The sequence below is a fragment of the Lepus europaeus genome, chromosome 10, assembly GCF_033115175.1.
Source record: "Lepus europaeus isolate LE1 chromosome 10, mLepTim1.pri, whole genome shotgun sequence".
Lineage (NCBI taxonomy): Eukaryota > Metazoa > Chordata > Mammalia > Lagomorpha > Leporidae > Lepus > Lepus europaeus.
Window position 1 is genome coordinate 111,169,357 of NC_084836.1, and position 23,397 is coordinate 111,192,753.

At 50.3% G+C, this 23,397-nt stretch overlaps 1 protein-coding gene across 4 annotated transcripts in view; it reads left to right on the top strand.

Moving 5' to 3' along the window:
- The window catches only part of PKIG (cAMP-dependent protein kinase inhibitor gamma), a 103,874-nt gene that overhangs the window by 53,993 nt on the left and 26,484 nt on the right, over positions 1–23,397 (top strand). For 3 of the 4 annotated variants that reach the window (XM_062204248.1, XM_062204251.1, XM_062204250.1), the window contains exon 2: positions 14,865–14,934. The gene's annotated coding sequence lies outside the window, so the exon portion shown is untranslated. Of the gene's footprint in view, positions 1–1,756; positions 1,856–14,864; positions 14,935–23,397 lie in introns of those variants that run through there. The other variant, XM_062204249.1, reaches the window with a different exon arrangement.

The window sequence follows — 23,397 nt, forward strand, 5'->3', positions numbered from 1 at the left end:
GAAAAGCCCCCTTGCTTGGACCTTCCCTGGGTAGCATCAGAGTTTTCTGAGAACAAATTGAAGTGCTTGTTAAGTCACAAACTGCCGCGGCCTTGCCCCTCCTGGGCGGGAGCTGCTTTCTGAGCAGACCCAGCCCTGACTGCCTTCCCCAGCCCAGCAGCATGGGCGGCTTCAGATCTGCCCCTTTGGGACAGGCAGCGAAGTGGGACTTGCATTAGGGCACGCGTGTGTTGCTGGCAAAGAAGGTAGGCAGCCACTCCACCCAGCGGCAGAAGTGTCTCCGCCCTCAGGCTGGGCAGAGTAACGCTTTAGAGAGAGATCTCTGGTACTGGGGGCGGGTGCTGACCTAGTTAGGGGTTCAGAGACTCCATTTCTAACTCAGGCCCTTTCACTTTGAGCTGTGTGACCTGGGGCAAGTTACTTCTGTGTTTCGTTTTCCTGTCCAAGACAGATTGGGTACTTAATTCTCCTAAGGGTGTTAGGAGAATCAGGTGAGGTTATGTACAGTTATTAACATCTCTTCAGCACTTCGTATGTGCCACTTTCAGTCCCCTTACCTGTGGTGTTTAAGTCTCACGGTCATAGAAGCACTACCGTGGCCTGTTTTGCAGCTTAAAAACTGAAATTCAGAGAAACTAAGTCACACAGGACACAGATCTTCATCTCCAGCTTGTGAGATGTCCCCCTCCTGCATGCCGCATTGCTTCCCATGGGACACACAGGTGGGGAGAGAGGTTTTGTGCGTCTTCACCACCAGGCACTCCACGGAGAGATGACGGTTATTCCACGTGGGCCCCTAAGGACGGTTCCGTTCTTATCCTTGTCCTTTTCAGTCTGGTAGTGATGCTGCCTCTCTTGGTGTTCTCCGGGACTCGTCCTCTCCCAGAGAAATAGTTCTGCTCCACTGCCCAGGGGCCTAAAGGAGCTGGGCAGAGCCTTGTATCTTGGGGCTGTGGCCTCTCTCCTGCAGGGTTCTGCCCGCCCTCAAGCCTGTAGTTGGGTAGTTTCTGGTAAAAGGCCTTCTAAGGCATTTGTTGATGAGCTCCTCGGGCACTGGGATTTCCGAAGTGGGAAACAGTAAGGCTGTTTTGTTGATGGGGAAGGTGGGGTCCCGAGGGGGAGCTGCCTTGGTGGAGGCCATTCCTCCAGCTGGGGATTGACCAGGGTCGCATCCAGTACCCCAGGCAGCAGAGCTGTGCTCTTTCCAAGCCTTTCCTCTGGGCCCAAGGACAGGCTCACACGTCATGCCCAGCCTGTGCCTAGGAAACTTATGGAGAAATTTAACTACTTGGAAGTTGCACAGAAAGAAGAGACGGAGATGGGGTGGGGTGTCGATCTCCTCTTATATTATTATGTAGTGTGTTCAGCACCAGAGAAATGAGTTAAAGCACAGCTGAGCAAACTAGGTAGCCCACAGCCGGCAGTAACAGAGGCACAAGGGTTTACGCTGGGAGCCCGGGCTCGGTGAGCAGATAGGAAGCCTTTGTCACTGGGGCTGCGGGGTTGAAAATTGAAGGAAGGATGTTAGGCAATTGTGACGGGCCTGGGATGCAGTTACAGCCCCCGGCTCATTGTCCAAGGGAAATGGATCTGTCCCGTGGACGGAGAAGTGGAAACTGAGCAAGTGAGTTGAGTGGTTGACATCATCAGGCCGAGTGTTGGGTTACAACAAATGGGGACTTAGTTGGCCCGAGACGTGGGAAACACCCTCTAAAACCTCGAAGCGCTTTTCATTTAGGAGACACAGGGGAGGGAGAAAGGGCGAGAGGATCCTCCCGCAGCCCAGGCAGCCTGCGGATTCTGACTCCTGCTTTCTGACATCTGTCTCCTCTTGGGCTTTGAGGAAAGTGCTCCTGTAAGTAAAAGTTAACTTGCTCCGCGGAGCTCTCTGGAGAGCTCGCTCTCCAGCCTGCTGGTCACACAGTGTCTATTTTTATGTTATAATCTATGCGAGCTTGGTCTGAAACAGCCCAGGGCTAGAGCTGGGGCTTCAGGAGTCACAGCTGGGCTCCCTTCAGCTGCTGTTTGACTTTCTTACCAAAGAACTTTGACAGAGCACCCAGAGCCTCAGAGCAGCTCCTTGCCCCAAATAGAGGGGAAGAAATAAATCATGCCTGGGAGGGCGGTGCCTGTAAAACCCCCCCTTTTTTCTGATTGCAAACATCTTACAGAAAATCTTAAACGTTCTAGAAAGAAGTGTCTCTGAAAGTGGAGATGCCTGATAACCTTGCTCGCACGGGTACAGCAGGGTTGCTGTGCTAAGCTTCTGTTAGAGGTGGGGTTAGGTCTCAGAGTCGCCACAGATGACCCCAGCGCTGTGGTGGCTGGGTGGTGGGGTCTCCAAGACAGAGGGAGGGTTGGAAATCTTTAACTTTGGCTCTGATCTTTTTATTGCTTCCTTTTAAAAAATTGCGCTGTTTATGCCTAGAAAATAAACAGAACACCTAAGCTCCTAGGCATTTGTTTGTTGCTGTCTGTTTTCCGGATTTGCAGCTAAGCTACTCTGTGCATAAAGATAAAGGGCCCTTCCTGGCAAGTCCTCGAGCTGAGGGCTCTCCCAAGGCTGGAAGTAGCCTGTGCATGCTGGGACCCACCTCCGCTGTTAGTGAGAAGTGCTAGTTAATGGAGAAAGATTTCACTTTAAAAAAGCAAAAGCTACTGTGTATCAGAAGGGCCACCCAAGGAAACTAGGTAACCTTGAGCAAGTGTTTCACCCTCTCTGGATCTGTTTCTTCCTTTGCACCTAAATGGGGAGACAACTTTGATGTTTCTAAATTTAGCTTGATGTGAACTCTGTATTTCTTTCCCCTTGGGAACTCCTGTGGCTTCAGGAGTAAAAGTATCCAGAGTTTTCAGTATCTCAGAGTGGCTACAAACTGGTGACTTGTTCAGTTTTTGAAAAGGACAAGAAGCAGACAGCATTATTAAGTTACTTCTAAGTTTTAGTGATTTTTTTTTTCAGGTTTAGTGTTTCTGAAGAATGAGAACAAGTCTTAGCGGGGTGTGTGTGCGTGTGCACATGTGTGTGTGTACCTGCATGTACCAGCAGGCACGCTTGAACAGAGAGGAGAGAATACGACTGAGCACTGCAGCAGACAGGCCCTGTGTTCTGTTCTGCCATTTCCATCACACTGGGTGGTCAGCATTCTCACTGCCTAACCTCGCTCACTGCAGGCCCCTGTCTACTACATGCTGCCACACATGAGCGCCTTCCTAGTGTTCGCCTAAAGTGTACATAATTATTAGCAAAACTTCCATTTCCTGTGTCTCCCCTGACTGGGTGCACCCTGTGTGTGTGTGTCTGTCCTGCCCATCACATGGCCCGTGGTCATGTGGAGAGCCTGGAACATGGGTACACAGGAATACAGCTCACCCAATTTTCACCACAGGCCTGCCGCCTTGTTCCTAGTTTGGCAAGAGATTGGCCTCCCTGCTCGCTTCTTTGAACCCAAGCCTAGCCACACTGCTGCAGGGGAAGGTGACCACAGCCCTCAGCACAAAGAACAGCAGAAGTCAGAGCTTGGATTTTGTGTTTCCCAGGTCCCAGGGCTTGAAGGTTTAAGGGGTGTTTGTCTCTAAGGGCTTCCCAGCCCCCTGCTGTGTGGAACCAGCCGCTGGCACGGGCAGTGGGAACCCCGGGCTTCCTCCTGTCTCACTCCAGCCCCCCCCCCCCCCCCCCAGTCTTGAGACTGGATAATGAAGGAAGTCATCCCTGTTCCTAAGGTGGTGGTGAAGGGGTGATGTTCTCTAAGGAAGAGGCCTGGACTTTGTGGTCCCTGCTAGGAGGGAAGGAATGGCGATGTGGTGAAATGCCGCATAGCCCCCAGGGCAGACCCTCATGGACCCCAGGAGGGCGACTGGTCCCTCATTTGTGCTGAGTCAGTGTGCTTTTGCTGATACACCTCTCCTTAGCCCTCCACGCTGGCAGTGAGCTGAGGGCATGGTGGAGGGTGGAGGTGGTTTCTAGAGAGACTGCTGTGTCCAGAATTCTTACTTGGCTTTTGCATCTTGGAATGTGGGTCATGTAGAGGGCTGGGTACCTTGGATATGCTGACTCCTTTTAATCTTCGCAGAAGTGATGTAAGACACAGAGAGGTGATGTGACTGTGCAAGGTCTCAGTGCTAGAGCCGCTGTGACTAAGGAGTGATGGGGGTCCTGTCGCACTGTACCTCCTCCCCACAGCACCAACCTGGACCTCGGGTTCTCCAGCTACCAAATGAGGACGATTGACTAGAGGCGGAAGTTGGAGTCAGATTTTGTTTTTCACTTGAATGCCCTGAGGTGTGTCTTCCTAGGTTTATTATGCTCTCTAGCCTCCTGCCTGGCCCCTGGCCCCTGAGGGCATTTGGGGTCTGCAGTGTGTCAGTTCAGACACACTGAAACTAGGACTCAGCGAGAGATGAGAGATTAGCGAGAGCAGGTAAGAAGAGCTCTGTCCTCATCACCTCCTGGCTGGGAAATCGCGGGCACAAGTCACACCGCCTCCCAGAGCCACAGCTGTCCCCACTTCACAGAGGCACCCGGGGATGAGACGGCATGTGGCCCGTGGCGCACCTCCTCGGTACAAACATACGTGCTCAGGTTTAGCTTAGCTGCTTTACAGTTTCCAGAGAGAGAAGGTTAGCCAGGTGCACACGTCGTAGGTGCTCAGTTGTGGGATGGCATTTGTCTGAACACCTGAAGTCCTCTGACCTTATGAGTTTGAAGGCACCTGTGATGGACCCTGGAGCTGCTTGACTCTTGACCAAGCCTCAGTGCTGCTTCCTGTCATCACCCAGTGGGTGTAAATGAACCTTAAACCAGCCAGCCAGTGCTAAGGTCAAAAGCAGAAATGGGTGCTCCTCCTGGGTCCAGAGGACCCTGCCCAGCCACTTAAGGAAGAAACTGGTAACAGGTGCTGTGTGTGACAAGAAGCTGAGCTCACCCAATGAACCTTGAGGGGTGTCACAAGGGACCAGATAAGTGGAGACAGGGGTAGAAAACTTAAAGTTCTTGGGAACAGATTGAGAATCCTGACCTGTGGCTGAGCTCACTGCCTCCTGGAAGCCCATCAGAAATGCTTTATGAAAACTTTGAGCCATGCTCCTTCCAAGAGTGGTTCCTTGGGAAGCTGTAGTCAACTGCAATGCTGATTTTTTTTTTTTAAGAATATTTTTTGTTTTCTTTTGAGAGGCAGAGACAGAAATTGCGCATCTGCTGGTTTACTCCCCACATGTCCACAACAGCTGGGGTTGGGCCAGGCCAAAGCTGAGAGCTTAGAACTCAGTCCAGGCCCCCTGCATGGATGACAGGGGCCTAACTACTTGAGCCAACAAGTGCTGCCTCCCAGGGTCTGCCTTAGGAGAAAGCTGGAATTGGGAGTGGGAGGGAGGACTCAAACCCAGACATTCTAATAAGGATCCCCTGGCATCCTAAGTGGGGGCTTAAATGCTAGGCCACACACCTATCCCTGAGTGATTCTGCATTGCAGATTAGAATGTATCTGCTCAGCTGGTGCTGTGGTACAGCAGGTTAACACCCTGGCCTGAGGCGCTGACATCCCATATGGGCATATGGGATATCATTTGAGACCTGGCTGCTCCACTTCTGATGCAGCTCTCTGCTGTGGCTTGAGAAAACAGTACAGGATGGCCCAAGACCTTGGGTGTCTGCACCCGCGTGAGAGACCCGGAGGAGGCTTCTGGCTCCTGGCTTCGGATTGGCGCAGCTCTGGCCGTTGCGGCCAGATGGGGAGTGAACCAGCGGATGGAGAACCTCTCTCTCTCTCTCTCTCTCTCTCTCTCTCTCTCTCTCTCTCTACCTCTCTACCTCTGACTTTCAGATAAATAAATAAATCTTTAAAAAAGAAAAAAGAAACTATCTGCTCTTGCTGAGGAAGCCTGCATTCTCTAACTTTAAAGGAAGCCTCTTTTTTTTTTTTTTTTAAGATTTATTTATTTGAAAGTCAAGAGTTACACAGAGAAGAAGCAGAGAAAGAGAGAGGTCTTCCATCTGCTGGTTCACTCCCCAGTTGACCACAACGGCTGGAGCTGCATCGATCCAAAGCCAGGAACCAGGAGCTTCTTCCAGGTCTGCCACACGGGTGCAGGGGCCCAAGCACTTGGGCCATCTTCTGCTGCTTTCCCAGGCCATAGCAGAGCTGGATCAGAAGTGGAGCAGCTGGGAGTCGAACTGGCACCCATATGGATTGCCAGCACTGCAGAAGGCAGCGGCTTTACCCACTACGCCACAGCACTGGCCCCGGAAGCCTCTTTAATCTTGCAAGATATTGCTGGCTTCAACTTGGTGCTCCAGAGCTGAGTAATAGACCCTCAGGGCACTAAAGAGATGAAGTATTTAGAGGTCTGTGCATTCTTGTTGTGTTCCAGAGACCCAGGTCAGTTATTAGGTTCTGTCCTTTATGGGTGCAGGCTGACCATCTAGTGGACGTGTGGAGAGGATCTTGTCCTGCTAAGCACTGGGCTAGATGGACAGGGTGATTAAAGATGCAGCCCCTGGTACTGTTGAATTCTCTGCACGGGGGAGGGTAGGCGAGTGGATGAATCATTACAGTGGCAAGTGGAGAGGGCTCTCAGAGAAATCCGTGAGCAGGGGTGCTCCAGAGTGCCAGTCAGTGGGGGTTGGCTCGGGTGCCAGCCTTGGTCTTGAGCTGGCTGGTCATTCCCACTCCTCCCACCCCACCTCTCCCATTCCTGACACCCAAAGCTGGCCAGCCTGCGCATGGGGAGCAACTGCAAGCAGCCCCCTGCTGAAGCTCTCTTCCTAGCACCTTCCTGTCCCCCGTGGCCTCAGAGGACTGAAAAGCGCTCTTACAGAGTAGAGATACTGAGAAGGCCTGGAATAGAGAATCCCAAGGTGCAGTAAGGAAGCAGCATAGGGCTGGGTGATTCTGTCTGAAATCATGGCTGGATTTTCTGTTGGTTTGTTTTTATAACATTTATTGTGGTTTTTCTTGATTATAAAATTAGAACCTGTTCAAGGAAGCAAGGCTAGACAGTACAGAGAAACATACTTAAAATAAGTCCCCACTCAGTGATTTCCCTTCTCTGGTTTTTGGATAAGGGCCTGTCTCCCCATCCCCCACCCACGCACGCCACCGCGTTTCCAGTTTAGCTCTAGCTTCAGTGTCTCCTGGGCAGAGCCTCGCGTTGGTCTGCATCCCATCCGATGCTGGCTTGCTGTGCTGCGGTCTGCTGGGAAGGAGAAGCTCCATCTGGGACTGGTTAGGGGCTGCAGCCTTCATCTATGTCCACTGTTAAGAACTCTGGGGTGTTGGGCATTTTACAGGGTGCTGTGGGAAACGGTGCTCAGTGTGGTAGGAAAAACAAGACTTGGGTGACTACCAGGTATGATCATGTGCCCCAAGGGAGGTGGGTACAATGCCACAGAACGCGCAAGAAGGTGGAGGAGCGGTTCCTGAGCCCTCAGTTCACGTCAATTGATTTCTCCTGTATTCAGCTGGTATACATTGGGCACCTAATATCTGCCAGGCACTGGGCAAGGTGATAGGTGGATGATGTTAAATACCATAGGCATGACCCTATGACAAGGACAGATGGTGGTGGTGTGAAGTCGGTAAACTGGGTGAGTGAAGAGGCTGTGGTGTGGTTATGGGGCTTCCTTCTTGACATGGTTCTTAGCCTGAGGTGCAGAGCCAATTCTTATGAGAACCAAGGAAGAGAGGGGAAAGAGGGGTGCTACGAAGTGGGGAGAATATTGCAGGCAGGGTGAGTTATCTGGGGGAACAGGCTCAAGACAAGAAAGCGTGCAGAGGTTGGAGCAACTCAGAGGCCATCGCTGTGGCTAAAGCACAGAGGGAGAGGGAAGAGAAAGATGGGCAAAGCTGAGGGTTAGGGGAAGGGAAGAGAAGTGGGCAGGGCCCGGGGATACAGGCTTTTGTGGTTGGTATTTGCTGTTTGAGAGTGCATCAGAAGGCAGGAGTGGGAGCAGAAAAAAGTTGCTGCTGCAAAACGTGCTTTGTAAAACAGGAAGACCTGTGGGAATCAGGAGTATTGTTACTTCAGTGAAACCTTTGTTATCAGTAAAGTAGAATTAAAAGTTAAAAGCTGGGGCTGGGGACCTGCACTGTGACGTAGTGGATAAAGCCACCGCCTACAGTGCCGACATCCTATATGCGTGCTGGTTTGTGACCCAGCTGCTCTACTTCCAATCCAGCTCTCTGCTATGGCCTGGGAAAGCAGTAGAAGATGGCCCAAGTGATTAGGCCCCTGCACCCACGTGGGAGACCCAGAAGTGACTCCTGGCTTTGGATTGGCCCAGCTCTGGCCATAGTGGCCATTTGGGGAGTGAACCAACGGATGGAAGTCCGACCTCCCTCTCTCTCTCTCTGACTTTATCTCTGTAATTCTGCCTTTCAAATAAATAAATATTAAGAAAAAAATAAAGCTAGGGCTGGCATGTTGGCTTAGTGGGTAAAGCTACCACCTGTGACATTGGCATCTCATATGGGTGCTGGTTCATTTCCTGGTTGTTCCACTTCTGATCCAGTCCCTGCAAATGGCCTGGGCAAAGCAGCAGAGGATGGCCCAAGTGCTTGGGTGCCTGCCAGCCATGTGAGACCCTGATGAAACTCCTGGCTCCTGGACATTGTGGCCACTTGGGGAGTGAACCAGCAGATGGAAGATCTCTGTCTCTCCCTCCCTCTCTGTAACTCTTTCAAATAAATAAATAAATTTTAAAGATTTGTTTATTTGAAAGTCAGAGTTACACAGAGAGAGGAGAGGCAGAGAGACAGAGACAGAGAGAGAGAGAGAGGGAGAGGTCTTCCATCCGCTGGTTCACTCCCCAATTGGACACAATGGCCAAAGCTGCGCCAATCTGAAGCCAGGAGCGAGGAGCCAGGAGCATCTTCCAGGTATCCTATGTGGGTGCAGGGGCCCAAGGACATGGGCCATCCTCTACTGCTTTCCCAGGCCATAGCAGAGAGCTGGATTGGAAGTGGGGCAGCTGGGTCTTGAACCAGCGCCCATATAGGATGCCAGCACTTCAGGCCAGGGTGTTAACCTGCTGTGCCACAGCACCACCCCCAATAAATATATATTTTAAAAAGTTAAAAGCAGAGATAGATATTTGGCCTAGCAGTTAAGGTGCTAATTAAGATACCCACACCCATTTCAAAGTGCCCAGGTTCAATACCCATTTTTGGTTCCTGGTTCAAGCTGCTGCCTGCTAACGCAGACCCTGGGAGTCAATGGTGATGGCGTGAGTAATTGGGTTCCTGCCACCACATAAGACACTTGAATCTGGCTCCTGGCTTCAACCCTTGGCTCACCCCAGTCATCATTGCAAGCATCTGGAGTGAACCAGCAAATGGGAGCTCTCTACCTGTCCCTCTTTCTTTTCTTTTTCTTTTCTTTCCCTCCCTCTCTCCCTCCCTCCTTCCCTCTCTCCCTCTCTCTCAGGTACATTTTTAAAAAAAAAAAGCCTTGAAGCGTTCCAGCAGGGGAGGGTGGAAGGCGTCCTCCTGGTAACTGTGAAGTGGCACATCTAGCAGAGGCGGTGTCCCTTAGGGCCTGTTGGGAATGCTCTCCTGCTCTTCCCCTGTATGTCCTCATTGCCTTTCTCCTCCCATTAAGGTGATTCCCAGAACACCTTACTTCACTTGCCTGGACTCCTGGCCCCCTGTGCTAGAGATGCCAGAGCCCCTGCGGTTGGTGGGGCTGTTTCCCAGTCGCTCCCTAGAGAGTAGAGAATTGGCTTTGGAGGGAATGAAGGGGATCAGAAAACAGCCCGGAGTCAGCCCCCACACCATCTGAACACTGAGCAGTTTCAAACAAAAGCTATAGGCTTTCTTTTGGACTTGAAAGGGGGAAATTTTTTTTTAAGTAAGGATTTTTTTCACCTTTTAAAAATAAAAGTCATAAATGCTTAGGAAATAAATTACTTTTTCTCCCATGAGCTTTTTTCCCCTTGCTTCCAACTATCAGAACAGCATGTTGGGAGGCCTGTTCTGTTTTCTTTTAAAGATTTATTTATTTATTGACCTACTTACTTACTTAATTACTTTACTTACAGAGAGAGGGGGAGAGACAAAATGGGGGGAGTGGAGATCAGTTCTCCTTCCACTGGTTCACACGCTGGGCCAAACTGAAGCCAGGAGCCAGGAACTCCAGCTTGAACTCCTTTGTGGGTGGCCAGGACCATCCTCCCCTGCCTTCTCAGGTGCGTTATCAGGAAGCTCGATCAAAAGCAGAGCAGCTGGGACTGGAATCAGCTGCTGCGCTGTGGAAAGCCAGTATCACAAATGGCAGCTTAACCTGCCGCGCCACAATACTCTTCTATTTTAACCCCCCAAAAATTAAAGGACAATAATAAATGTATCCTATTATTCCATATAAAAGTAAATAGGTAGGGATGGGCAGTGTGGCTCAGCAGCTTAAGCCATCTCTTGGGATGTTGGAATGTCAGGATCAAGTCCCACCTACTTTTTTTTTTTTTAAGATTTATTTATTTTTTTATTTGAAAGGCAGAGTTAGGAACAGACAGCGAGCTCTTCCATCTGCTGGTTCACTCTACAAATAGCCCCAGCAGCTGGGGCTGAGCCAGGTGGAAGCCAGGAGCTTCATCTTGGTCCCCCATGTAGGTGGCAAGGGCCTAAGTATTTGGGTCATCTTCCACTGCTTTCCCAGACCATTAGCAGGGAACTGGATTGGAAGTGGAGCAGCAAGGACTCAAACTGTCACTCATGAGATGCCAGTTCTGCAGGTGATGGCCTAACCCTCTGTACCAGAGCACTGGCTTCCTGGTAATGCACTCAGAAGGTAGTAGGTGGTGACTCAAGTACTGGAGTTCTCCCCAACACACGTGGGAAACTCAGGTTGAATTCCAGGTTCTTGGCTTCAGCTGGGCCCAGCCTCTGTTGTTGGAGGCATCTGGGGGCAAACTAGTAGATGGCAGATGTTTTTGTCTGTCCCTCTTCCTCTATCACTCTGCCTTTCTAAATAAATAAATAAAATTTAAAAGTAGTGTCTGGCATAGGTTACTAGTGTTCTGTCTTTGCTCTCATATGTTTATATTTCTGTGGTATTATTTTTATTTATTAATTTTTCCCTTAAGTAATACATGTGCTCCTTGTCCCTAAGCCAACAGTTCGAAGCTACATAGGGAAAGCTGTAACCTCTCTCCTCCCTCCTACTCCCTGTTCCATCCTTATTAGACAGGTTGTGTTATCAGTGTGCTGTCTGTCCTTCCATACCTTTTCAAAGCTGCTATTTAAATGCATGTACGGTTTAGGGTGTATGTGACTGTTTTTCACAGGCGGAATCCTATTTGATCCGTTACCTTGCAGGTTATTTTTCTCACTAGAAAGCACATCATGGGTAGGTACAGATCTAACTTCCGGCCTGTCCATTTAGGAGTGCCACCACGTACTCGGCCGCTTCTCCTTTGACGGAAAGCCGAGTTACCAGGCGCCAGGTTTGGCCGTGGTCTATCCCCGGGTAGCAGTGTGGAGTGCTGGGCCCTAAGGGGAGTGGATTCACTGTCTCCAGGGTGGGCTGTTGGGAAACAGCTCCTCCCTGCCCTCCACTCACTTTCCTCCCCTTCTGCTCTCCCGTGAGGCCCTCACTGGAAACTGAGCTGATGCTGGGCCACACTGCTGGACAGTCAGGTCCCTGAGCCAGAAGAAACCTTTGATTTATAAATGACTCCATCTGGGTATTCTGTTACAGTAACAGCAAACGGGCTGACCCTGGGGCTTTTTTCCCCACTAGAAACATCATTGCATGAAACATATTTAGATCCATATCCTTTTCTACTAGTACTTTTATTTTTATAGGTCATATTTTCAAAATTAATATTTCTGGGTCAAAGAATATTTGTATTTCACATTTTAATAGACATTATACTACTTTTTTTTTTTTTAATGTACTTATGTATTTGAAAGGCAGAGTAACAAACAGGGAGAGAGGAAGAGAGAGAGAGAGAGAGAGAGAGAGAGAGAGAGAGGATATCTTCCACCTCTGATTTACTCCCCAAACAGTCACAACAGCCGGGGCCGATAGCAAAGCCAGGAACTTGCACTCCATCCTGGTCTCCCATGTGGGTTGCGTCTTCCACTGCTTTTCCAGGCGCATTATCAGGGAGCTGGATTGGAAGCAGCAGCCGGAACTCCGACCAGTGCTCTGATATGGGATGCTGTTACTGCAGGTGGCATGTTAACCACTGTGCCGCAATAATGCCGGCTTTACAAAGTTATATATACCAGCAATATAGGAGTACTTGGGCTTCCCTAAGTCTTTACCAATATCCAGTATCCTCTCCCTTCTTCAACTTCTTGCCTCTTTCCATCCCGTCTCCCTCCCTCCCTCTCTCTGTTGATTTATTTTATCTCTGATCTATTAGGGGAAGATGTTGCCTCGCAGTTGCTTATGTTGTGTATTCTCACTTCTGGTGAGAGTGAACGTTGGTTCGTGTTAACTATTTCACTGTCCTCGTCTGTGAATTACCTCTACCTCTGTTTCTCATGGGTTGTTCACCTTTTTCTCAAGTGGTTTTAGGAGCTCTTTATGTTTTCTGTATTAATGATTTCATATGTGTTAATAATTTTCCTAATGTATCATTTTCTTATTTCTTGTTATATAACATAGAATTTTTCTTGTAAAATGAATGCCTGTTGTTTTTCTCTTCAGAGGGTCAGGATTTCTTCCTTGTTTAGGAATAACGTCTCCACCCCAAAGTTATATAAATCTTTTCCTAAAATGTCCTAATAATACTTTTATTGTCTTAATTAATTTAATCCAGAACTGTGAATCCCTTTGCAATTTATGTTTACATCCAGTAAGAGATGGTGGTCGTGAATTGTTCTGAGTGTGACAACACCATTTCCTGAATAAATCTTCATTTCTCTTTTGCATTGAAATCCCTCTTTAAAAAAGAAGCTCCTTGCCGGCGCCGTGGCTTAACAGGCTAATCCTCCGCCTTGCGGCGCCGGCACACTGGGTTCTAGTCCCGGTTGGGGCGCCGGATTCTATCCCGGTCGCCCCTCTTCCAGGCCAGCTCTCTGCTGTGGCCTGGGAAGGCAGTGGAGGATGGCTCAAGTCCTTGGGCCCTGCACCCGCTTGGGAGACCAGCAGAAGCACCTGGCTCCTGGCTTCGGATCAGTGAGATGCGCCGGCCGCAGCGGCCATTGAAGGGTGAACCAACGGCAAAAAAAAGGAAGACCTTTCTCTCTGTCTCTCTCTCTCACTATCCACTCTGCCTGGGGAAAAAAAAAAAAAAAGAAGCTCCTTTATTTACTTATTTCTAGACTTATTATAGTCCACAGACCTATTTGTTCTCATGTTAACACCTCGTTTCTATAGTACATTTTTAAATCCTCCGTTTTTCATAATTTTCTTGATGTTTTCCTGGCTAGTTTCTTGGACATGTATTATTCTATATAAATTATAGTTGTATTCATTCCTCTCCTTCAAAATAAACCAGTTGGTGTTCATATTGAAATCTCATGAAAATTATGTAATGGCTTAGGAAGGATTGACATTTTTTGATAATTAGGCTTTTCTGCACAAAAATATGCTAACTGGTTTGGCACATATGTAGTCTATTTCTACTTTTGTTATTCTTATACTTAAAATTTTAACATAATATCATGGGTATGTTACCTGAAATAAAATGGCGTTCCTGTTTTTGTCCTAAAGTGCTCCTGTACATCTGGGTATACTGTCTTCCATAAACAGTGCTTCTGTGTTCGTCCTGGATAATTGAGGAAATTCACAGTTTGACTGCTCCATCATCCTCAATATCTTTATTATTGAATATTTAATGTCATCCAATTTGGTTTCATCTCTGATTAGTTTTATTCAAACAGTGCTGCTTTAAATTTACCAAATGCTTGCAAATTTATTTGCTCACTGTTGATTGTAAATTTTCACTTTCTGTGGTCAGCGTCCTTTCTATTGGAGAGCGTGTCTAAGGTCTGTAATGGTACATTTGCCCAATCTTTGTTTGAAGATGTTTTTTGCCTTCCCTCCTGATCTTTTCTCTGGAGAAGGAATGTTACATGGACAGCATATCGTGATTAGGAAGGTTGCACATGCCTCTAAGTTTACAGTCAAAACAGAGATTGTGTACGCTGGGACAGTCTGTCACTGCCTGTGTGTATGGTAACAGTCTATCATTTCATTCCCTACAATCTCATTTAGTCCCAGAGAGAACCTTTGCTTACCACTTACTGTTTGTCATTTTCTACATACAAGGAGTCTTCTAAGCGTTCATGGAAAATGGGTATTATGGAAAAAGTGTATGTAGTTTTCAAATGCTTTTGCACCAAAATAAACATATTTTCCCCCATCCTCCTCCAGCTCTCTTGGAAGAGTTTAAAATTATATTTCTATTTTTTTAAGAAATAAAACACTTTTTTATCAGATTTTCCCATGGACTTTTTAAACTATGCTCATATCCTTAAAATTTTTTAAAGTGTAAAGTGTGTATACCTTTAAAAGTGTATATGTATACAAATGCTGGACTTTCTCTAATCATAAATTCATGTGCACACGTCTTGGACCATCTATGCAGTTTTACAGTGTAATTATCAAATGTGTACGTGTTCCCATGTCAGTATGATGAAGTCTTCCTCATTGTTTGAAGCAGCTGTATAACTTCTCCTACTGATACACTGTAATTCTTGTTCTGTTGACACAGATGTAAATCATTTCCTTTTTCTCTGCTGTTATGCAGTGTGCTCACTGATTGTCCTGTTTATGGGAATACATCTGTAGCATAAATGCCTTAATGTCTCACAGAATGGATTTTGTTGACTTGCCCTCCCAGATCGCTTCAGTTTACAACCCTGGAGTCTGTCTGATGTTTGTTTTTGTTTTTGTTTTTTCTTCTGTTTCCTTAGAATTTCCACACTGATTGATCAACCTTGAAGAATCTGAGGAGATGCAAGCTGGAAAAAGAACTTAAACCAGGTGGGCAGCCACAGCCCTCATACCATGCTACCATAGTGCCAGCAATTTTTACCTAAATATCTGTTTCTTTCTATCTGAAGGAAGAAGTGAAATAGGTTCCGAATGAAATTAGAGAGGAATTTTGGGCCCCAGGAAGCTAAGGCAGGATGGTTCTTTTCGGAAGTTGTGTGACGTCACGCTGCAGCTCCACAGTCCTTGCGTCAGAAGAGGGTTCAGGGGCTCCTGAGCTGCACACTTAGCAGGTGGCGTCACGCACAGGAGTTAGTGTCCAACTCTGGGCGTGATGCCGGCCTTTCTGCCCCCGAGTGTTTGTGGTAAAGCTGTTTGCAGAAAGACTTAACTAGGTGGCAGGGCCAGGACTGGAACCCAAGGCTCCTCTGAGACTAGAGCCAGCGCTCACCTTCATCTTGGTCATCCTCACTCCTTACTGCTGCGTCCGTCGGGGAGACAAAGACTCAGAAAAAGCCCAGTGAGTTTCCTTTCATCTCACAACCACCTGAGAGTTGGGATTGTTGTCTCTGTCTCACAGGTGAAGAAAGTAAGGGTCAGAGACGTTACACAGCTGGTGGTGCGGGGGCCTGGTCCGGAGCCCACCTGCCTTCCCTGTCCCCGCCTGCCCCCGGCTGCCTCCACTCGGACCTGGCACAGGGTCCTGAGCCTTGGTTTTTCTGTCCTGGAGTCTGGGGAGCCCCTCAGCTCCTCGCGCTCCCTCCCCTGGCTCCCCTGCCTGAGTTTTCCTGTTCCCTGCTGGCATAGGGAGGGTCTCACGTGGCAGGAAGCTGCCTTGAGGTTGGAACTCCCCGGCTGTTATCAGCGAGTCTTCTGGGCTTTGCCCTCCAGTAGCTTCTCAAGCCACCAGCTTGCATCCTGTTCTGACCCGGGCCCCTGGGAATCCCCTGGCTGCAGATGGACACAGCGGCTGGGACGCGGCAGTCTGTTCTTGGGACTGTTTTTCTGGCCAAAGCCGGGGGTGGAGAGTGGGGGTGGTGTTGGCAGGCCTCCAGAGGGCTTGTGTCTAGCTGCTGTGGGAGCGTCCAGCCCAGCGCCTGAGAGCTGGGGTTGCGTACAGGCTGGAGCTGGGGTCTTGAACCAGGGGCTTCTGGCTAGGCCTTCTGGATTCAAACCCCCACCCCCGTCATCATGTGCGTACACTTTGCTGAGCCGAGGGCCTGCGAGTTCCTCCTGCTCTCAAATGTCGGTGACCTTTGGAGTTTCGGAAGCAGTGGTCTAGAGAGACTGCAGGGTGTGTGGGCCACTGTGTGCCCTTGGGCTCCAGCCTCCAAGATGTCAGGAGGCCTCTCTGGGCTCTAGAGGGGTCCTGTTTAGGGATAAGTTGCCCAATACCACTGCAGCTCACAGCTGGCCTGTGCAGTGTCCCAGAGTGCAGCCCCTGTCGTCTTGCTGAACACACCAAGTGCCCCGAACACACGTGTTTTCTGGTTGCTGGTCCAGAACTCAGGAGAGCTGCCGTGGGCAGCAACACCGACAGCAGGGAGAAGTGTTGAGAGCGCATGCTCTGTCTGGCTCCCCTCGCAAGAACAGCATTAGTGCTTGCTACATGCTGCCTGTTGTGAGCCACACAGTGCCCCAGTGAGCCTGGTCTCCGGCTTTACATACGGAGACACCGAGACACGGAGTGGCCCGCCTGAGAGCCCACAACCCGTAGTGAGTAGGTCGTGTGTGGCGTGAGTGCGCGTGCTTAGCTGCCAAGGCGTTAGTTGAAAGTGAGCTTCAGGGCAGATATGTAGCACGGACGGCCCTGCGTGTTGCGATCCTGAGACCACTGCTGTGTGGCGTCTGATAGGAAAAACTGCATTCGCAGCAGGTATCCCGAGTCACTGAGCAGAGGGGGTGGCTGAGGCATCAGCGCAGCACGGGAGACCCCCCACCCCCCACTGGCATTCAGGATGTGGGTTTGTTTCTTCTTCTTTTTTTTTTTTTTTTTTTTTTTTTTTTTTTTGATAGGCAGAGTGGACAGTAGAGAGAGAGACAGAGAGAAAGGTCTTCCTTTTGCCATTGGTTCACCCTCCAATGGCCGCCGCAGTAGGCGCGCTGTGGCCGGTGCACCGCACTGATCCGATGGCAGGAGCCAGGTGCTTCTCCTGGTCTCCCATGCGGGTGCAGGGCCCAAGGACTTGGGCCATCCTCCACTGCACTCCCTGGCCACAGCAGAGAGCTGGCCTGGAAGAGGGGCAACCGGGACAGGATCGGTGCCCCGACCGGGACTAGAACCCAGTGTGCCGGCGCCGCTAGGTGGAGGATTAGCCTATTGAGCCGCGGCACCGGCCGTGGGTTTGTTTCTTACAGCTTTATTGAAGTAGACTTCACACACGGTGCAGTTCCCCCATTCAAAGTGCGGCCTTTCATATACGCAGTCAGAGCTGTGTGTCCATCACCGCAATCAGTTTGAGAACTGATTTTCTATAGCCATATCCTCCCACCTCTCCCTCCTCTGCAGCCCTAGGTAGTGGCTAATCAGCTTTCTACCTCCAGATACTTAAGCGTACTTAAGTATTAGAGTACCAGTACCAGTGTGGGAATCTTGGTTTCTGGAGTCCTTTTCTGGAGTAATTAGACAAATGAAATTTGACTTGAATGTGCTATTTTTTTGTTTTTGTTTTTTATTTGAAAGTCAGAGTTACAGAGAGAGAGAGAGAGAGAGAGAGAGGTCTTCCATCCACTGGTTCACTCCCCAACTGGCCACAGTGGCTGGAGCTATGCTGATCCGAAGCCAGGAGTCAGGTGCTTCCTCCCGGTCTCCCATGCAGGTGCAGGCGCCCAAGCACTTGGGCCATCCTCCACTGCACTCCCGGGCCACAGCAGAGAGCTGGATCAGAAGTGGGGCAGCCAGGTCTCGAACCAGCGCCCATATGGGATGCCATTGCTGGCAGAGGCTTAACCCGCTACACCACAGCACCAGCCCCTTGAATGTACTGTTTAAAAGGCTTTATTTGGAGCCGGTGCCATGGCTCACTTGGCTAATCCTCTGCCTGCGGCGCCGGCATCCCATATGGGCACCAGCTTCTAGTCCCGGTTGCTCCTCTTCCAGTCCAGCTCTCTGCTGTGGCCCAGGAAGGCAGTGGAGGATGGCCCAAGTGCTTGGGCGCCTGCACCTGCATGGGAGACCGGGAGGAAGCACCTGACTCCTGGCTTCGGATCGGCATAGCTCTGGCAGTAGTGGCCATTTGGGGAGTGAACCAGTGGAAGGAAGACCTATCTCTCTGTCTCTCTGTCTAACTCTATCAGTCAAAATAAATTTTAAAAAAGGCTTTATTTGCTACGAAGCTGCAAGCATGGGTCTGATATGCTTAGGTTTGGGGTTTTCATGCCCAGGAGACAGTAATTCCCACCCATCAGCTTCTCCTGTCAAATAGGCCTTTTCAGTGAATGGCTATTAATTATAATGATGGTGTGGGAGCCACATTTCTCCTTTGCAGTCAGACCTGGGGCTGCTCTGCACGGAATCGCCTTTCTGTCGTCTGAATCCCTGGTCGACTTCTTTCTTGTCTTGCTGTAGTTGTGGACAGAAAGGGCTCTCGGGAACACACCAACCCATTAGTCCCTCCAGAATGGCAGGCACCCAGAGGACGGATAACTGGGTGCTCTCCTGAGCCGTCTCATGTTGCATGTCATACCAATCACGTGTCTCCCCTGACTCACTGGTTCATTCCTCTAGGAAGCATTTAGAAGGCATTCACACTGAGCACGGTGCTAGGTGCTCAGTGAATCCCTCCAGGTGCTCAGCAACTGTTATTACAGTGCGGAGGCTTAGTTCATGGCTGTTGGAGCTGAGAAAAGCCAGAGGACCAGGGAGTTTGGTAACAGAACCGTCCTCTAATAGAGAGGAGACAGGGCACAGCATCCATGCTGGGCACTGTTGCAGCACACAAAAGGAGTGGAGAGTTGGAAGCCCAAGTCCCAGGTCGCCAGCAGCTGGTAGAAGGACCCGGGTGGTGCACAGCACTCAAGCTCCCATGATGCAGTGCCTTGAAGACGTGCCTCAGGATCACCGCCAGAGACAGGGTGTACTTAGTAATGACAAGAGCATGACTGAAGGAGAGAGGGAACGTCCTGTGATTCTCAATGCCAGAGCACAGCCAGCAGGTGCTGTGGCTGGGCGGGGACGGGATGAGCTCCGAGCACTTCCCTCCTGCTGCCTCGGCTCCTTGCAGCTCACCTTTCCCAGGATCCCCTGCTGCCTCTGTCTCCCCAGCTGAAGGCCAGGCTCCCACACAGGTTCCCTGTGCGTCAAAGCATCTGATGACACAGGGCTGCTCTGAAGCCTGTGTGAGCCGATGTGTGGATGCAGCCCCCTAAGGGTAGCCATTCTGATTTTATTTTTAGTGAATTTTAACTAAAATTGCTATTTTATTTTAAATTGCCAGTGTTATTATTTATTTGGTGAAGAAAAGGGACTCAGTATTGTAATGACTTTTGAGATAACTACATTTGAGAATGTAGATATCCTTAAGTTCTTACTTTGTTGGTTAATGGATTGGTTGATCGATCAGTTCTTTTTTTAAAGATTTATTTATTTACTTGAGAGGCATAATTACAGACAGAGAGAGGGAGAGACAGAAAGAAAGGTCTTCCATCCACTGGTTCACTCCCCCAAATGGCCACAACAGCCTGAGCTGAGCTGATCAGAAGCCAGGAGCCAAGAGTTTCTTCTGGGTCCTCTACATGGGTGGCAGGGGACCAAGCACCTGGGCCATCTTCCATTGCTTTCCCAGGCCATCAGCAGGAACTGGATCAGAAGTGAAGCAGCTGGGACTTGAACCGGCAACGATATGGGATGCCAGCACCAGCCCTTAATCAGTTCACTTATGTTCTTCTGTTTCTTGAGCTGGGGGTCGGCAGTCCTGTAAAGACTGCGTCCCTCTGGGTGGGAGTGGAGGCCTAGAACACCAGGGGTCCTGTGTGGACTGAGTCCGTGTGGCCCAGAAGTACAGGCAACATCCACACCTGCTCCAGGAATGGCGGGCCCTGACTTGGAGGTGTTGCTCTTCCGGGTTCCAGGAGGGGCTGTCATTTAATGAGTATTTACCCATGTGTTGTGTTCTGGATTCTGGACTCTGCCTCTGCCGTGAAGTGGGAAGAATGGAAGGAGAACTTGGTTTCTCCTTCAGTTGAGACAGGAGGACCCCAACTCCTGCTGGCATTGCCCATGAGCCCCCAGTGTCTGTGCCTGGGAGCAGCATGTGCAGAGATCCCCTCTCAGCCTCCCAGGCTTTCACTCACCCCTACACTAGAGAGAAGCCCCTGAAATTAGAACGGAAGGGAGGCATAACATGTTCATTTGGAAATGCCAGTGAAAATTGTAACATCAAAATCAGTGCCGGGGCCAGCGCTGTGGCTCACTTGGTTAATCTCCGCCTGCAGCGCTGGTATCCCATATGGGCGCCGGATTCTGTCCTGGTTGCTCCTCTTCCAGTCCAGCTCTCTGCTGTGGCCCGGGAGGACAGTGGAGGATGGCCCAAGTCCATGCACCCACATGGGAGACCAGGAGGAAGCACCTGGCTCCTGGCTTTGGATCAGCATGGCGCGGCACACCAGCCATAGCAGCCATTTGTGGAGTGAACGAATGGAAGGAAGACCTTTCTCTCTGTCTCTCTCACTGTCTAACTCTGCCTGTCAAAAAAAAAAAAAAAAAAAAAAATCAGTGCCGAGTCAAAGCCTGCCCTTACCCACCAGCACCCTAAAAAGCTCCCAGCCACGTTCCACCCTTGCTCTCCCTGCTCCCCAGCCCTGTGGCCTCCATGATAGTCTTGCTGGATACCATGCATCCCCCCAGTCCCCTCATCGCTGCCTTCCAGCCCCTGCATCAGTGTCCCGTCTGAGCAGCTCTCTGCCCTCTCGCTAGACGATCTCATCCTCCTGTCTCGCCTCCATAGCACTTGTGCAACCAGACATCACTCTGTTTGTTAGTACGAGTTACTCCTTTGGAATGTGAGCTTCCTGGGGGTGGGGCCTTTTAGTTGGCTGCTGAGTCCCAGTGTGTGCTGGACAACAGGGTAACCAGAAAGGAAGGAGGCCCCGGGGTGACTTCCTTCGAATTAGTGACCTGTAGAAGTGACCGCCTCCCGAGCACCCTCTGCCTTGCACAGACATCAGCTACCAAGATTTTTTTTTTTTTTTTTTTTTGACAGGCAGAGTGGACAGTGAGAGAGAGAGAGAGAAAGGTCTTCCTTTGCCGTTGGTTCACCCTCCAATGGCCGCCACAGCTGGCGCGCTGCAGCCGGCGCACCGCGCTGATCCGATGGCAGGAGCCAGGTACTTCTCCTGGTCTCCCATGGGGTGCAGGACCCAAGGACCTGGGCCATCCTCCACTGCACTCCCTGGCCACAGCAGAGAGCTGGCCTGGAAGAGGGGCAACCAGGACAGAATCAGGTGCCCCAACCGGGACTAGAACCCGGTGTGCCAGCGCCGCTAGGCGGAGGATTAGCCTATTGAGCCGCAGCGCCGGCCAGCTACCAAGATTTTTAAAGATTTATATGCAAAGCGGTCCCTAGACTTTTCTTTCATCACGTGTGTAGGCTGTGATGGACAGTTACAGAGGCAGACAAGGGCAAGGACCGTCTGCCGAGGGGCATCACTCCCCGCTCCCCAGCTCGCCAGCCTGGCCTGCCGCTGGGGAAGGCAGGGGGAACGGTGTGTAAGTGTCCCCAGGGATTCTGGTTTGTGCCGCTCATGCCCCACTGCCACTAATTAACAATGGGTGTGGGCGTCCACTTCTGTAATCAGACTGTGAACTTCCCGCAGGGGCAGGAAGGTGGCTGTTTGTGTATTTGTGGCATCTTGTCCCAAGCCTGGTACACAGAGTGATCAGTAAAACTTTGTTGAGTGAATGAGTATTATAGAGAGAATATTTACTTCTTTTCATTCTCTACCGTGTATTTTGGCGATGCTTTTCATAGAATTCTAGAGAGAGTGGAGGGGCAGCCCAGAGCTGGCAGTGACATTACAGTGTGCTGGTTACCCACTGCACAGCTCCTCACCCCAGTGCTCGGTGGTTTCAAATGGCAATCGTGCCTTCTCTCATGCCTCTGTGGGTCAGGAATTTGGGGGAAGCTTGGCTGCATAGCTCTGACTTGGAGCTTTGCCACAGTCCAAGGTAGGTAGGGCGGCTAGAGGGGGAGTGGCTGGGGCTGGCTGTGTCGCTCCACGCAGGCTTGAGGCCTCTCCCTATGGTCATCGCATGGGCTAGTTTGGACTTCCTCATGGCATGGCAGCCCCAAATTGCCTATGTGCAGCTCTGAGCTCCAGAGGCAACTGTCCAAGAGCAAGCCAGCTGATCCCCCAAGACCAGGCACTGAAGAGGGTTCGCGTTGGACTACACCTGTCGATACGAGTGCTGTCCAAGAACCAACGGTTTCAAGGCCACCAGAGCCATGTGCAGTTTACCCCTTCATTTCATCCTCATGCAAGGCCCCTGAGGTTGGAGGGCAGAACCTTGCCCAGAGGCACGCAGCCTGGCATTGGTGGCGGTGGAGCTGAGCCCAGCCACAGGCTTTTGGCAGGCCTGATTGGAAGTGCTCTCACCTCTCTTCCTGGCCCTCCCTTCTCTCTGGGAACCTCTCATAGCAGTGGGCCCTCTCCAGCGTTAGACTGTGCATACCCAGCAGGAGGCCCACAGGCACCCAGTGTGCCTGGCCACCGAGTGGTACCGGCAGGAGGCCCATAGGCACCCAGTGTGCCTGACACTGAGCAGTAACCCAGCAGGACCATTCTAGTCCTTTCCCAAGACCTCTGTGGAAGCACAGGCTCTCGTGGAGTGAAGAGTTTGTGTCCTGAGTCCGGTCTCCAGCCTGGTGCTACATAACGGAGTCGCACTGCCCTGCCTCAGGATAGGCTATATCCTGTGTGTATCTCTATCCTATCTATATCCTATATCCTGCTGAATGGGTGAGAGTTTATCGCCCTAAATAATTCTTTTTACTATTGCTGTGAAGTTAGATACCAAAAAATAGAATTTGGGAGCAGGTATCAGAGAGTCAACCCAGCGTCACTGAAAAGATTCTAAAGATTTTTTTACTTCCAGCTGAAAATCCAAATCAGACTTTTGCTTAAGCACAGGTAAAATGCATCTGGGTACGTGGTTTAGCCAGACTGTGGATTTTCGTGAGACTTCTGCTCTCTTGGCTTTCCTTTAGAACTAGTCTATAATGAGGCTGGGGACAGGGAGAAGGAAGAGCAGAAAGGGGAGTGGACGCATGGACACTATTGACCAGACCCTCACTGTGCCAGGCTGCTGCTGATCCATGCCCGTGCTTTAGCGTCAGTAGTCCAGGCTCCCCTGCTCCACACTCTTGGGTACGTGGCCTCTGTAAAGCAGCCATGACGACACTTCCCATTTTGTAGAGCTGCTGGAATACAAGTTTTCTGTGAAATGCTCAGCACAGTCTGGCATGCAGAAAGGGCTGTAAGCACTGGCTGGGATTCGTCCCCACGACCGCCTGTTAC